Source organism: Cygnus olor, chromosome 22, assembly GCF_009769625.2.
Source record: "Cygnus olor isolate bCygOlo1 chromosome 22, bCygOlo1.pri.v2, whole genome shotgun sequence".
Taxonomy (NCBI): Eukaryota; Metazoa; Chordata; class Aves; order Anseriformes; family Anatidae; genus Cygnus; species Cygnus olor.
The window spans coordinates 6,208,010-6,222,532 of record NC_049190.1 but is presented as its reverse complement, the minus strand read 5'-3'; the positions used below and the strand labels follow the sequence as shown (position 1 = coordinate 6,222,532).

General features: G+C 41.7%; 1 protein-coding gene across 10 annotated transcripts in view; it reads right to left on the bottom strand.

Moving 5' to 3' along the window:
* Positions 1-14,523, bottom strand: part of ARHGAP32 (Rho GTPase activating protein 32) — a 262,792-nt gene that overhangs the window by 229,474 nt on the left and 18,795 nt on the right. Inside the window, exons 1-2 of one of the 10 annotated variants that reach the window (XM_040534597.1) lie at positions 3,044-3,181; positions 846-962 (exon numbers count right to left, since the gene is read on the bottom strand). The exons of 8 other annotated variants lie outside the window; for them this stretch is intronic. The gene's annotated coding sequence lies outside the window, so the exon portion shown is untranslated. Of the gene's footprint in view, positions 1-845; positions 963-3,043; positions 3,182-14,523 lie in introns of those variants that run through there. One more of the 10 variants, XM_040534596.1, reaches the window with a different exon arrangement.

The window sequence follows — 14,523 nt, the reverse complement described above, 5'->3', positions numbered from 1 at the left end:
CAGCTGCTCGGCTGTGATCAGACCTCACCTTGCCTATGCTCCCTGCCAGTCCCCAGCAGGGGAGCTGATGAAGTGGTAAAGCCCTCTCTGGAAGCACAAGCCCGAGAGCCTGGCCATGCAACAATCAAACAAATCGCAGTACCGGGACAGATCCGAATACCAGCAGAGCTAAGGTAACTGGAGACCTCTCTTAGTGAGAAGAATTGGAAGTCAAAATTAATAAACTTCAAAACAAAAGAATCGGAATCCGTCAGGACAGCTCCTGATGCACTGTCCCTTCATTCCAGTAATGAACAAAACAGCCAAAGCCCCAAATCCTTAAGTGCTGTATTAAGTGTCCAAAACTGAACTTCCCAACAACAGAGGCAGATTAAAAGAGACAGCATGCTCTGCTTGCAATAGTTACTCAGAACTGCGGAAGTTCTGTGGGAATCACCACAAAGTGGGAAGTGAACATTTTCTGTTTCAACTCATTACCGGCATTATAATGACAACAAAGGGATTCTTGCTAGAAAATGAGAGTAACCAGCACAGCACAGCCTGCAAGTAGAGCAGCCCTGTTCTATTCCAGGTGCTAGACTCATTTTTTTCGTTTGCTTTTTGTTTGACACAGGAAAGACTTTACTGAGCATCTCCCAGCAGATTTCAATGCTTGCAGTTTTAACTCCTCTATGCTTTTGCCCTTCCGTGTCCAGAACAGAGACAACTCCTTGATCTCACCGCTCTGTTAGCGGCTCGGACATCACAAAACACCGGGTTCACAGAATTAAACATATACAGGTGCTAGAAGTAACACTGCATGCTACAAGCGCAATCTTTCTGTAACACGTGAGCTCTCTCAATACCTGGCTTCACTCCTTTGCCTGGCATCCAAAACTAGCATGTGACTGTGACCCACCACAAGAATAGCAACAATTCGGGCATCCCACATCTACTGCATGCAAAAGCAGAGCAGTCACCATCTGTAACAAAAATGGGTGTAGAAGACAAAAGATTCTATTTTTAAAACCTTACCTGAAATGTGGTTCAGTTTAAATTATTTTGGAGGCAAAAATCTCAACTCTTCAGAAATAATTTTCCTTTACAATTCTCAGGGAATAAAGCCAACCTTAGTAGAAACTGTATAACCACCTCAGGAACAACAGGGACCACTTTGTCAGAGGCAAGGAAATTACCCTGACTTTACCTTCATTTTACCATCACCTTTAACAAGGTGCTTCTTGCTCAAATCAACTATTCAGCATTATGCTGGTTTATGGAGCAGAAAATAAAAAAGTGTCTAGGGATGAAATATACTTCGTGCTAGTGAAATTGAGAAAGGAAACAGCAAAATGGTTGCAATATTCTAAAGTGTTACTATTAATCACTCGCTGCTTGAAAAGCATCATTTAATAGGACTTTCCTTTAAACAATGACAAAAGTTTATTTCTAAGACTAACAAGGACGCTGCAGACAAGATGCTGGCTTGCCTTCCTCAGCTCAGGCAGGACTAACCCTACAATGACGCCTTTCAGCCTTCAGGGCACCTCTCAAACCAGAAGCCTGCAAAATAAGGCTATTCTCTCAACCAGAACTGGGCTGTAAAGGACCCAAGAGTATTTCCCTTGCAAGGCCTGTCCTGAAATGGAAATCGACACAACCGCTCCCTCTCTCCCCAGAGGGTGTGATAACCACGGGGGATAGACAAGGTCCCACAGAGCCTCTCACTCCGTAAAAGTTCACGTCTTTCACAAACTCCTGAGGATGGCAAGGACATATTCCCTGCGTGCCAGTGACACAGTATTAATTTTTAACAAGTTCACAGAACGTACCGAAGGTCCAGATTTAACATACTAGTATTTACGACAGTTGTTCAGAATACATAAAAATTGCGTTGTTTTCTTTTTTCTCCCATCGCAGTTCATTATTCTCCCACCCTGTTCCAATCACCATCCATTTCTACCCTCATGAAGCTGGCCTAGATGTTGTGCTTTTGACTACAGGCAGGAAGTGCAATACCAAAACAAACCAGAAAAGCAAGCCCATACCAAGCTTCGACATAGTCACGTCATGTTGTTCCATCTTCTTAATTAAAGAAACCAATCTCTGAAAACAGACAATATAGATGCAAACTTTTGAAAGTGCTGATGCCATCTCCAAAAGCATGTCATAGTAGGATATCCTTTCAGGGTACACAAAGGCACTTTCCTCTGTACAGCTGGTATCTGCAGTAAACAAGGCATTTTTCTGCTTACATATCTTGTTCATTTCTTCCTCTAGCACTCCAATTTTAAAGAGGGAAGCACCACTCACAGTATCAACGATTTCCCCTCTTAACAGTGCAGCTGATGGATGCCAATTTTCTTCTTTGTCCTTTAGTCTGGACAAAGTGCTCTTCACACAAGATCCTTCATCCACCTCTAACTTTGCTAGCGAAAGGTCTTCCTCCTGTGTTCTCATCTCTCCTCTAAAATAAAATAAAGTCCTATTGTCCCTTCTCTAACTCTTCCTGTGACAGCCTTCTCAACGTCCTCCACTCCAAACTCATCCCACATTTCACTTGTTTTTGCAACTCCCCTCCCTTTGCCTTCCCTGTCATGTTCTACTCCATCCCCCAAGCACTTCTGGGAGCCCTGCACCATTAAAACTTCACAGCTGTAAGATTCATATGGTCTAGCAGTGTTTACTGACAGTCAATAACCTGTTTACTAACTTTCAGAACCATTTCCATTGCATGACATCCACGAAGCTAACGCTTCAGGTGAACTTTCTGCAGAAAAGATTCTGTGCTCCGGAACTGTCTGCTTAACACAAAGCCTCCCACTGAAGCAGTAATTATAATTCTCTCTTGATGTTTCACCAAGAAAAACTTGAGATGACAAGTACTTTCCCCAAGAGCTCAAAGAAATCACTCTCTGTACTTCGGCATGGTAGTAATCATGCCAGAATATACGTGGGGAAAAAGAAAAAACACCACTCCACAGAAGTTTTGGAGTTTAAAAGCTCTACTAGCCAACTACGCACAGAATCAGGTTCATCACATTTATCAAGTTCAAAGTATTACCTAAAGCCAGGCATGGCACAAGATGACATTCTGCAGTCTTTCCCATAAAATCCTCCCTTCATAACTCAATTCAGATATATGACTTGGCCTGCTATTCTGGCAAAGCTTTGAAGTGTGCAAGAGATGCTTTATACTAATGAAGCGTAGAAGAAAAAGGAAAGTCAAAACAGTCACCATTTATCCTCTTAAGAAAGAGAGGGTTAAAAACCTTCCCTTTCAGCCTAACAGGATAGAATAGGAAAATTCACCTCGACAGACGTAAATCTTAAAAAAAAGTGGCAGGGGGAATGCCCACTGACTTTTCTTGGCAAGGTCCATAGTCACAAAAGTCATTCAGGACTCCACTTAAACAGTCACAACAACAATACCACCTAATTTACTGCTCCCCTAAGTTCCAGACTGTCCTTCTTCCTGCTCTAAATATAATCAACAAAACACGGTTTCAATCATTTGTAAATAAATGTGGAAGTCCTCCCCCATCTGTGGCTTAATTGGTGACTCATTTCACAGCATTGCTAAAGGATTTGTGCTCTCTTCCCTTCTTCCTCCTGCTAAATTCATCACTACATTCTGCTGCTTTGCCATTAAGCTTTACCATGCAAGCATGTCTCTCCCTCATCTGTTACCATAGCAGCCACAAGTAACAGAATGCACCGTTAACAAAAGATTATTCCCCCCTCCTTTAATTTATTTATATGCAAGTAACCCACTGAGAGTTGACAATAGCGATGACTTCACGTTCACACTAGAGGAAGAGAGATTTTTACTTCATTTTTTTCCACGTATGTGCTACCAAAAATAATTAAGATTCCTCTGGAGGAGAAAAAAAAAAAAAACATGCTCAGCTTCTTAGGATTAACAAAATGCAGTAGCAGATTTGGAGAGGATGCTGATTTGGAATTAAAGCTGCGGGGGGGCGGGGGAATCGAGAGGCTTAACACAAACACTGCTGCAGTAGCGCTCTCCGGAAAGATTTCCACTTCTGCCAATAGAACTATTAGAACCAATCAGTGGCTGAACCCAATTCTAAGCACTCAGAGGTAACACAAGTTAAGAAAAAGGGAGAGCAGGCTAACTACAGACAGACTTTTAAATAAGACCTTTTGAAAGTTAAAGGTCACCGCTTCTGATAAATTGGTCATAAACACAAGCCCAATTCAACTGCTGAAATGTTAAAATCCATTACAAACTACTCGAGCAAAATAAGCTTGCGTATCGCTTCTGAAAGACAACCCACTAAAATAACTTATATCCTAGGTCAGGCATTTGGCGCTGCGTGAGAGCAGCAAGGCCACACGGGAGGGCCCTGCGAGGTGAGGGGTGCGGCCCCTAACATGGCGGCCAGGGCCAGCCCAGAGCCCGGGTCACAAAACGGCAGAGGGCCACCTGCGGAGGGCCACTTGCGGGGCCGGGACCAGCAGGGCAGCGAGGACCAAGGGGACCCGGGGCTTGGGGGCCCAGGGTGGCTGTGGTGAGGAGCAGACAGCGCAGCCCCACACGGCTCAAGCAAGACTAGGGGCTAAGCGCCGCGCTTCCTGGGCCCCAGGTGGGCTGCTCGGGGCTCAGCGGTGCCTCAAGGCCCTGACAGGCGGACATATGACTTTCTGAGGCTAAAAACCGCTTTTTCTATTCACTCCTCCCATCCCCCTTGCTCTTACTGAACAGACGGGCCCAGTAGCCCTTACCACTTCACAATCACATTTGATCTCTCACGGTGCTTTGCAGAGATGGATGTGTATTTTAACCGCAGCAAACTTGGCTAGAAAATTCTCTTCACTCTGCCACAGTCATAACGAGCAAACTGCAGAATTGTCAAGAGTTCTGGTCAATGTGCCTTAACCTCCTATGCCCAGAAGATCTGGGATCTCACGAACTGCTCCAAAGCATCTGCAGGATTTTCCAACACTTGGAGTCCAAAGCTGAAATAAGAATTCATTGTACTTTCCAGCCATACCAGCCACTTAAGACAAAACTTCTACTCAGTAGAAATATCTTGTGCAGCCTTTAATTCAGTCATTTTTGCAACTCATGACATATTAAACAATTTATATATTCACCAACGCTATAAAAATCAGAGCGCAACATTTAACAATGTTTTATATAAATGTATTCATTGTGTGTGGTTTGTGGTTCTTCTAAGACTGCTATGTAGTCCCACACTATCGTGACACCATTTTCCAGAATCACAAAGAACTAAATCTTCAACTGGTTTAGCTCCACCAAAAATCCACACAGAAGGAATAACTTAATAGGACCAACCTGTGAAATTCACTGGTTCAATTATCTTTACGGACTGGGAGGAGGAGCACACCTTCACACACATTTAGTTTACATTAAATAATAACCTAGCTATGCTTTTTGGACTGATGAGGCATGTGAATGCAGTGACTGGGAGGTACTAATTCACAACGCTATGATTTGGGAGCATGTTTGCTTATTTCCTTCAGGTGTCCCATCTACTCTGCTGTTATTCAATATAAATTGAGGAAAAGGAAAGAGCACCACAGTCAGCTAAACTCCATGTCATTCCCCACCCCTCTTACTACCTTTTAGTCATACTGCATCCCATTCCTACTGTGTTTCTCTTTAGTGGAAAGAAAGATGGGACTTAACCACTGGGAAGCAATAAAGAAAAAAATTACACAAGAAAACAGTTAATCTGGATTGTAGATAAAAAACAGGCTCAATTAATACCCATATCTTTATGAAATGTGCCAGCATGCTTGCAGCCTGACTCTACAGAGTACCTCCTGCAAACAGTCGCAGCTGCCGTGAAACTGGGAACAAATTGCATCAACGTCCTGAATACGTAATATTTCTTGAAACATGGTACAATAAATGCTGATTATTCTCAATGCAATCTACATATCTCTTACTGCATAATTACACTACGTCCCAAAACAACAGATAATGGCACAAAGGTAAGGAAATACATGGAAGCTTCATTAGAATTAAAGACGCAGCAAAACATCAGAGCGCAGAGACCATGCATGCCATTGACGACATGTTTTTACCATTGTACTTAGCATCAGCAAAGAGTGGCAGCTTCAGCTTCCAGTTAAGGATGTTATCTTCAACCCAACAAATTACAGGCAGGCCTCAAAGTGATGTGAGAAAGTCATTCTGAAATGCTTAGTTTTCAAAATCTAAGCATCATATTTCTATCTAAGGATCTTTTGACATCACACAAATTAACCTTATAATTCTTTTCCCTGCCTTCCTGGTTTTGATTTTTTTTTTCTGGCCAATCCCCCATTACCCCATCCTTTTTTACAGGTCAAGGTATCAACTCACAAAAAGGCTGCCCAAAACCATATAGCCATTCAACAGTATGTTCAGGACTATAACCCATAACTGACTCCCAGCCTCAAGTTTTCATTGACAGAAGTATCCTTTTGGAGACTGTGTCTTGTTGGCATATTTTGTAGATTAAGTTTTTGAGGGGCACAGCACTTTTAGTCGTTTCTGTGTTTAAAAACAGATGGCCTTCATGAAAGGAATACACATCTTGCATACAAAAGTATTTAGGACTGTTACCCTTTATTAGTACTGTTTAACTGAAGTTTAACAGCACGTTCAGGATCTTACAATTTAAACATCAGGGGGGAAACAAGCCACACTGGTGATGACCTTTCCACCTTGGTCCCCACAGATTTCTTATACTACTTGCTCTATTTATTTTCCAGCTACGCATACAAGGTGGTTACTTCCAGAAGTCTGAGTCAACGGAGAGCAATGGATTGAGACTTCATTAGGGAAAGCCTTTCTATGAGAGAAGGAAACACGTTCCAATCCCTGCTAAGGTCATAACTGCAAAGTTTTACAAATTTCGTACTTTGCAGAAGAGCAAGATAAAACGTAGATGAAAGTCAGAATCTCAAGCACAAGGAAAGAAGCAATTTAAAAACAAATACAATGAAAAGACTTTGGAAAGAAGAGATTAGGTACACGTGTCTACTGCAGCTTAACCAACATAGATTTTTGTTGCTGTTAAATCACCTTAAAATTTGGAGCTGCATCACCCAGCTAAGCACCATTCAAACGATTATAATCTATTTTACAATTAAGTAGGTTTTCTCGAGCTTCTTATACAGGCAGCACACAGATAGCACAGCGTTAGCTGAAAGCATTATCTAATGAAGAATGGCAGGGACGGCTTGCACACAAAGGCACAGCCTGCAGGGTGTCAATCACTGGGACCAGTACAACCAAAGTGGAAGGCCACGGTGCAGGGAGAGAGAGCACTCCTGAGGAAAAAGGGAGCAGCTTACCAAATTACTTTCCCTCCCCAGCCTAACCATTTTTCTTCTCTTTCACACCACACTTCTGACTTCCCAAAACTCTGGCAATTTGGCCCACAAACCACAGCAATGATTTCTGCATCCAAAGCTGGATAGCTGTCAAACACGTCGCTGCAGCTGCTCTAGCATCAGGTGCACCCAGCGCAGGAGTGCCCAGCCCGTGGCCTGCAGGACACAGGCACCTAACTGCACATACACTGTTTTCAAAACACGACTGATAACAGTGTAGAGAGTGACACTGACAGAGACTCAAAAATAAAATACTAATAAGATTATTATATATTATCCATACATTCATGTAAAGCCATTTATAGACATCACTTAATACAAAAACAAAGTTCTTCCAGTCCTGTGAGGTAATTTCAGAGCTTTAATTGCAATCTGACACCTGAACGTACATATCCCAACTTGCAAAAGCCTTGCACATCCAACATAACTGAAAGCACTAAGACTGGTAACTGCTGTTTCACACATCAGACGATTTTCACAAAGACACCAAATGCAAGCATCCAACTGGAACAGTTTAGCCAGTATGTCCAGGCCCTTTAAATTATATTACTTGTTAGCGTGTAACTTTGTGTTGCATACAGCAGCTAATCAGGCACAAATCACATTTTATTTCTAAACGTCCTACTTGGACCGTTTCCCTGCTTTGAACACCATCACTCATGTGGTTTCAGTTACAGTGTGCATCAGTGCACTGAACTAAACGAGTACTAATAAGCAATGAAACACAGAACACTGTCACACTAGAGTAATGCTTTGGTTGTTTCTCTGGTTTGGACTTCAGTTGATTTTCTCTATTTTCATCACTGTGCTCAATATGAATGAGTTAAAATGCATGTTAGCAGCAATCAGTCTGAGAAGGATCTTTCCAATCACCAAACATTCAAGTTAGCACATTGGTAATTTCATCAAAATCAAAATAACCACCCATAACAAACTTATCTGTGCTTAGTTCTGGAGCTTCATTTTCCTTGCCTCTATTTTTGCATTAGGATGTATTGTCCTATCTGCAGGGCACAGGTATGAAAGACTAGTACTAAACCCAGTACTAAAACCAAAGAACAAGATGCTGAGAGAGAGCAAAGAACTGACTTACACTGAGGAGCAAACCTCTAACCTTTCTTTGGTAAAAGTTCACTGAAACAAGTGAAGTACTCAAAATTAGAGACCTCAATTAAATTTCTATGTTTCAGTTGAAAGTCATTGCCAAGACAACTTAACTCCAGGGCAGCACTTGGCAGACAATGTCTGAAAACAAGGATGTTGCTGCAAAGTTGAATAAATTTTAAATATCAACCTGCGACTAAAAAAAGGACTGATTTAAAAGCCTAGAAATTTATTTTTCAGGAGGGAAATTCCTATCCTTTGTTTATATTTCCCTTTGGAACTGTCTGCAGTTACTACTATCCCCATTATTTAATTCTGAGTATCAAATATACAACATATGAATTAAAAATACTCCCCAAAGAAAATTGGTTTTATTATTTCATGTTGTGTATCTTCTGGATAACCAATTTCTTTAACAGCTCAATTAGAGAAAGCCTTTGAAAGGACAAATAAATTTGGCATGATTAGTTTGCCAATAATGATGATGCTTTCATATTTGCTGTAGCTTTTAAAAACAGAAAGTGTGCCATATAGAAATCATAAAAGCTGTGCTGCTCAGACTTTATATTTGAACTAAAGCAGAGAAACATCTTATTTCTAAGCCTCCAGGCCCCATTTGCCAAGATACACTTGCTTTTATGAGCAGATGAAAGTCTGTGTATTTCCATGCATTACCAATTGAATCGAATGCAGAGAAGGGTTCCTTATACGCATGTGTGCGCCCAACAAGAAGGAGACAAGGAGAAGGTGCGAAGATCTCATTTACAGCAAGTGATGGAGATCAATAAAAGAAAAGGAATTTTATGCAATAAACCAAAATGAGTGCAAATCCCTGAACAAATAAATATTTGCAGCTGGAATAATCATGTGATCGAACTCGTAATTCCTCCTCTGCCCAAACAGGGGAGTTTATCTTGCTATTACCAACAGCAGCTGGAGGACAGCCAGGAAAGAAAGGAAATGCACACATTTTCTTTTTCCAGGCAATAATTTGAAATTATTTTCTATTAGTTCTGTGTGCCCAGTGCTTCTATAAAGCACTGGTCTATTAAGTTAAGTTTTTCTAAAACCTTCAGTGGAAGCATAAATGAATGCTAAATTGTATAGCAATATTGAGAATTCTCCCCTCAATATATGTTCCTTTTCTATTTTTTCTGTAATTGAGGCAATCACTTCGCGCTGACATACCATAAAGCGCCATCCTTGTTTTGATCTAACATCCCCACTGCAATATTTATGGAACATGGATCACAATTACAGCGTGCTAAACAAAAGTAGGTCTCCAGGGGGATCAGAAAGTTCACATTTCTAATGTATTTGCTTCAGGGCATATATTAATTCTACCTTACCATAAACTTTTCAATGCCAGGATTTGTTCAACGTGAATATAAGGTGAAAAATCCTAAACCATCAAAAACACTGACATAAAATGAACTATAACAGCTACTTCCACCACACAATCACATATTTGGTTAATTTAATACGGTACGATGCAACTGCAGTGAAATCTAAAGACACAGCAGCGTTCAGGATCCAGCACTAAGGAGAGCAAGTGCAATGTGCTGGCTCTGCTACCCATTTCCATTTGCGCTTGCCAAATGCATGGGGCCAATTCAGAACAGCATTACACGTAAGGTAGGGCTGTTCTCAAAGGAATTCAAAGAGACAAGCATGCTCTTTTGCAATTCAATAAACCACTTTTTCTCACGCTCAAGTGGTGACCTCTTAGATAAACAAGTTGCTGAAGAGAAGGTGCAGCCAAAATCCAGGGTTTGTCGGATAAAATAATCTACATTTAAAGAGGCATGGCCAGACAATGTAGGCTTCAAAATTTGGCTTGTTTAGAGGGGTAGGGGGGGAACTACTGCTGTGGCCTAGACTTCAGCGTAACTAAAGAACAGGGACAGACCAACCTCCAAGGCTCCACAGAACCTGCAACAGATTTTCAGCACCTATTGAGTGTACTTACACACATAATGCTGCACGGTGACATATCAGGGTCATACCATACAGATATGGCATTTGCACCATTATATGGCCATAGGTACTCCCGATTCCCTACCAGATGCATTCTTGAATAACTGGAATTAGGCCTCAGATCAAAAGTATTTGCCCAGATTTAATGCTGAATTACAAGTGCCTTTAGGGAAATTCATTCTGCCTGTCTGTGAAGTGGGACTATCTATATTTGTCACATCTGCAAAGAGCTTCACAATCCATGTCTGAGCAGCACAATGCCAGATTCAAGCGCTCTTCACTACAGGTGTCATAACAGGAGGCAGCGCAGCTCGGGGCTTTGCTGGGGAGGAAGGAGCGAGCTTTGACTTCCCTAGGAAAGCGAAAGTTTGCAGAAGAGAGAACAATGTTCAAGGATATGTGTGGCAGGAGGGGATAACCTTGAATGCTTGCTGTTGCAAAAGATGGGAGGAGAAAGCCATCTTCAATTTGCAGGCAAAGAGCAAGGGTCACAGAAAGCAGCAAAAGGTCTGCACGGTGGAGTCGCCAACACAGCATGGTTGTAATCTAAATTGCCTCAACTCCGTACACTAGGTACGGATGCTCCTCTGAGAGATGTTCTGCCTGCTCAGCTTGCTTCCCAAACAGAAATAAATGTTGATTTATTTTTATTTTTAAATAAGTATCTTGGTAAAGTCTCTTCTATGTAGTTAAACTACAAACAGAAAAGGGGAAGAACTACCTTTTTTTTTTTTTTTTTTTACACTTTCTTTGTTTGTTTTTTAAAGAAAGAAATCTAAATCTTAAAACACTGACAAAAATGAATAACCAAGCTGCAAAACAAGCATGGAAAGAGACACCAGTTACTCCTAGAAGTACAGAGAGCAGGTTAAAATTCACAAAATCCATTCATATTCTGTATCACATCTTATTTCAGCTCAGCACATGCTTTCAGTTAAATCCAGTAGTTCCCCTGACATCAGTGGGGCTGCTTGTGTTGAAAGTTCAGCAAGTGTCAGAACACTGTCCTAAATCAAGTGCATCTGCAACTTCAATGAACAGTGTTTATGAAACAAATTGTTGCTGAAACATTTGGCTTTCTGCACCTTCAGAAGTGCGAAGGCTTGCAAATAAAGCTGTACCAAAACCTATTAAGTACCCTTCAGAGCGCTCCCTGTCCAGTGCCACCATTGTAGCTCAGAAGAACCCAACCTCACATGCAGTGGCTGGCTAGCTTCTCTTCGGCTGCAGATATACTACACAAAGGATCTATAAAAATGTATTTTAAAAACAAGATGATCAAATAATTTGACCTAGACACAGCAAAGTGGTTTATTAGTAAAGGAAAGAAAACAGGAAAAAGAAAAAAAAATGGTTAAATAAAACTATGTACGAAGTATGCTGCTTAACAGGCTCAGGAGCAAAGAAAGTGTCTCATCAAAACATCCGAAGGATTTAAGTCTTTTCTTCTGTTTTTTTTCCCTGTAAGTGCAATCAAAAACAACTTGGAGGAGAACATTTAATTTTCACAGTGCAAGAAGGAAAAGGGACCTGGAATGAACCTGTCTCACCTCCTCTGCTCCTGCACTTGATTTTGCTGAAAATATCAGCAGTCCCAGTCTTTCATGGTTTTAATGTGACAGGGACCATCTCTTAAAACTATTTATTTGAAAACGTTAGGAAATTCATTAAGTTTCTGAGCAACTTCTGCCCTGCTAATGCAGAGAAAAATGCTACCTAAATCAGAGTAACTGTATTCACTTTTTAACATTGGGAAGGAGATGGGAGGGGGCGGGGTTCTAACTAACCTGTGATAAAATGCAAGTTAATCAAAAAAAGCTTTACAATAAGCACACGTTGGTTTTTAGAGGCAACATATTGCTTGAGCATCCGCAGTCACAAAACAATTCATTCAGCCAGTGCGTTATGAAACTCCTTCCTTGATCAGGTTCGGAGAGATGTTATTTAGGACATTCCAGCTCAAATGAAAGCACTGTCTTTCTAAGGCCACAGGTTAACTGGTACTTCCTTGAAAAACACAATCAAAGCTAACTACCTTTCCAAGGCACCACATTAACATCAGTCGCTGGCACAGAGATTAATTCATTTGTTTCATCAACAACCTTCAGCCAGGGAACTTTTTCCACCGTATCATTTCAAGCCCTGCCATGCTCATTCCATTAAGTTCCCCAAACTGCACATCACAAGCTGTACGGTGAAAGCTGTTCTTCAAATGAAAACAAATACATATTTAAAAGCAGTGTGAAAGAGCGGTGCTTTATCAGTTCAAAAAGGAAACACAGTCAGCTATCATCAACAATCAACTTCAGCCATCCACCCAAATGAAAATTTTTTAAAAATATCACCAAAAGGTAGAGAACTGTAAACCCCTGGGCAATAAATAAATAAATAACTATTTATATTGTCTTATTTAGCATACCAAAGACTTAGCTGTCAGCAAATCCCCATTGTAAGGGGAGCATTCCTCTCTAAGACTACAGGGGGTTGGAATTCCCTCTCAAGGTTTTCCTGTGTTGACCCCAATTACAGCACCGGGGAAATCCTTTAACACGGTTGCTGACTTCAGTGTTGGTTTTTGCAAGATAATGCCTGCTTCATCAGAAACGCTGAACAATTTTAAGTCAGCAGGAGCCCAGCTACCACTGCTGCAGGAAGATACACCCGAAATTAAACACAATCCTCCCTGAAGCTAACATTAATGCTCCTGATACCACTGCTGGTTCCGTTCCTAATGCTGCGGCTTTGGCTGCAACTCCATCGTGGGACTTCTCAACACAGCCTGGCTGCACCGAGCACCTCTGCGGCTGTGCTCCTCACCTGGAGCACCGGCACAGCTGGGTTAAGGAGGGACACCGCGTGCAAAGGGTCCGGCAGGCCTGAGGGACAGCAAGAGGCCCTGAGAAGATGATAACCTCTCGCTGCAGCTGAACGAGTTTGGTGGCTCACAGCTTAATACGCTAACTAAACCCTGTGCGAGAGGAGGAGTTTGCTGCGTGACAGTAGAGCTGGGTGCCGGCTATGCCCGAGCGCAGTTACTGTCAGCTCCGTGCTGCAGCGAACCCGTGGGAGGAAAAAGTTCAGAATTCCCTCTGCTGGCAACGAGAGCTGCGTGAGCCCAAGGCCCGGTGAGCCTACCGAAGGCACAGATGCAAGGCAAGGCCTCATGGCAGCAAGTAGCTTTAAGCTGTGCTTGTATGGAGTGCTGCGGTGCGATAACAGTATGGGATGCACCGGTGAGAGGCATTTTATAAAACAAAACAAAAAAAACTATTAATCATCTACTACAGGTTTTTAAAATAAGAGTGAGGTTACCCAGAAGGATAAATAAATAAATAAAATAAAAATTTCCACAGATGCATAAGAAACGAAACAGATGGTAACTCTTAGGGAAGAGTGTACTCGTGCTGAACAAACAAACGTGGGCTCAGTCAATAACATTTCAGCTGTCAGGAACAGCAGGGATAAGAACGACTTACTCAAAGGCTCAGTCCTCTAACCCTATCCCTAAAGATCTATAATGCACAATCTATTATTGACAAAATAAGAATTACAGATACTCGCTTTGCCAAAACACAATTAAACACCAGTTACCTTGGTAGGGGACAGCTCAGCAGCAAAAGTCCTGCCACCTCCCTTCACCCTCCGTGAAATCACCGGCATATTTCTGCTCAGTGGCAAATTCACTGAGATTTATTTCCATTATGCAAAGTGGCAAAAACACATCAGCAAGGTGTTGCAATTAGAGATATTAATTTAAAAAGGAAAAAAAAAAAAAAGCAATGCAAGTAGAAATCCTGGGGGGGAGGGGAGAGAGAGAGAGAGAGAGAGGAAAGAGGAAGACAAATCTGACTGTACCCATCATCCATAAAACCATGTCTCCCTTTAACTCTTCTAAAATGAACTCTGGACTGTTGCACTGAAGTGCACGTGCTCTAAGTCCTACACTCACCTTTCAATCACCGATGAAAAGCCACGGGACAGCTCTTCAAAGCACTGCAGCTACAAGACTACTCAGTGGCAGTCCCACCAAATAAAGCTTCTGAGACTTCCACAAGAAAAAAAAAGCGAAAACTAAACACTTGTTTCAAA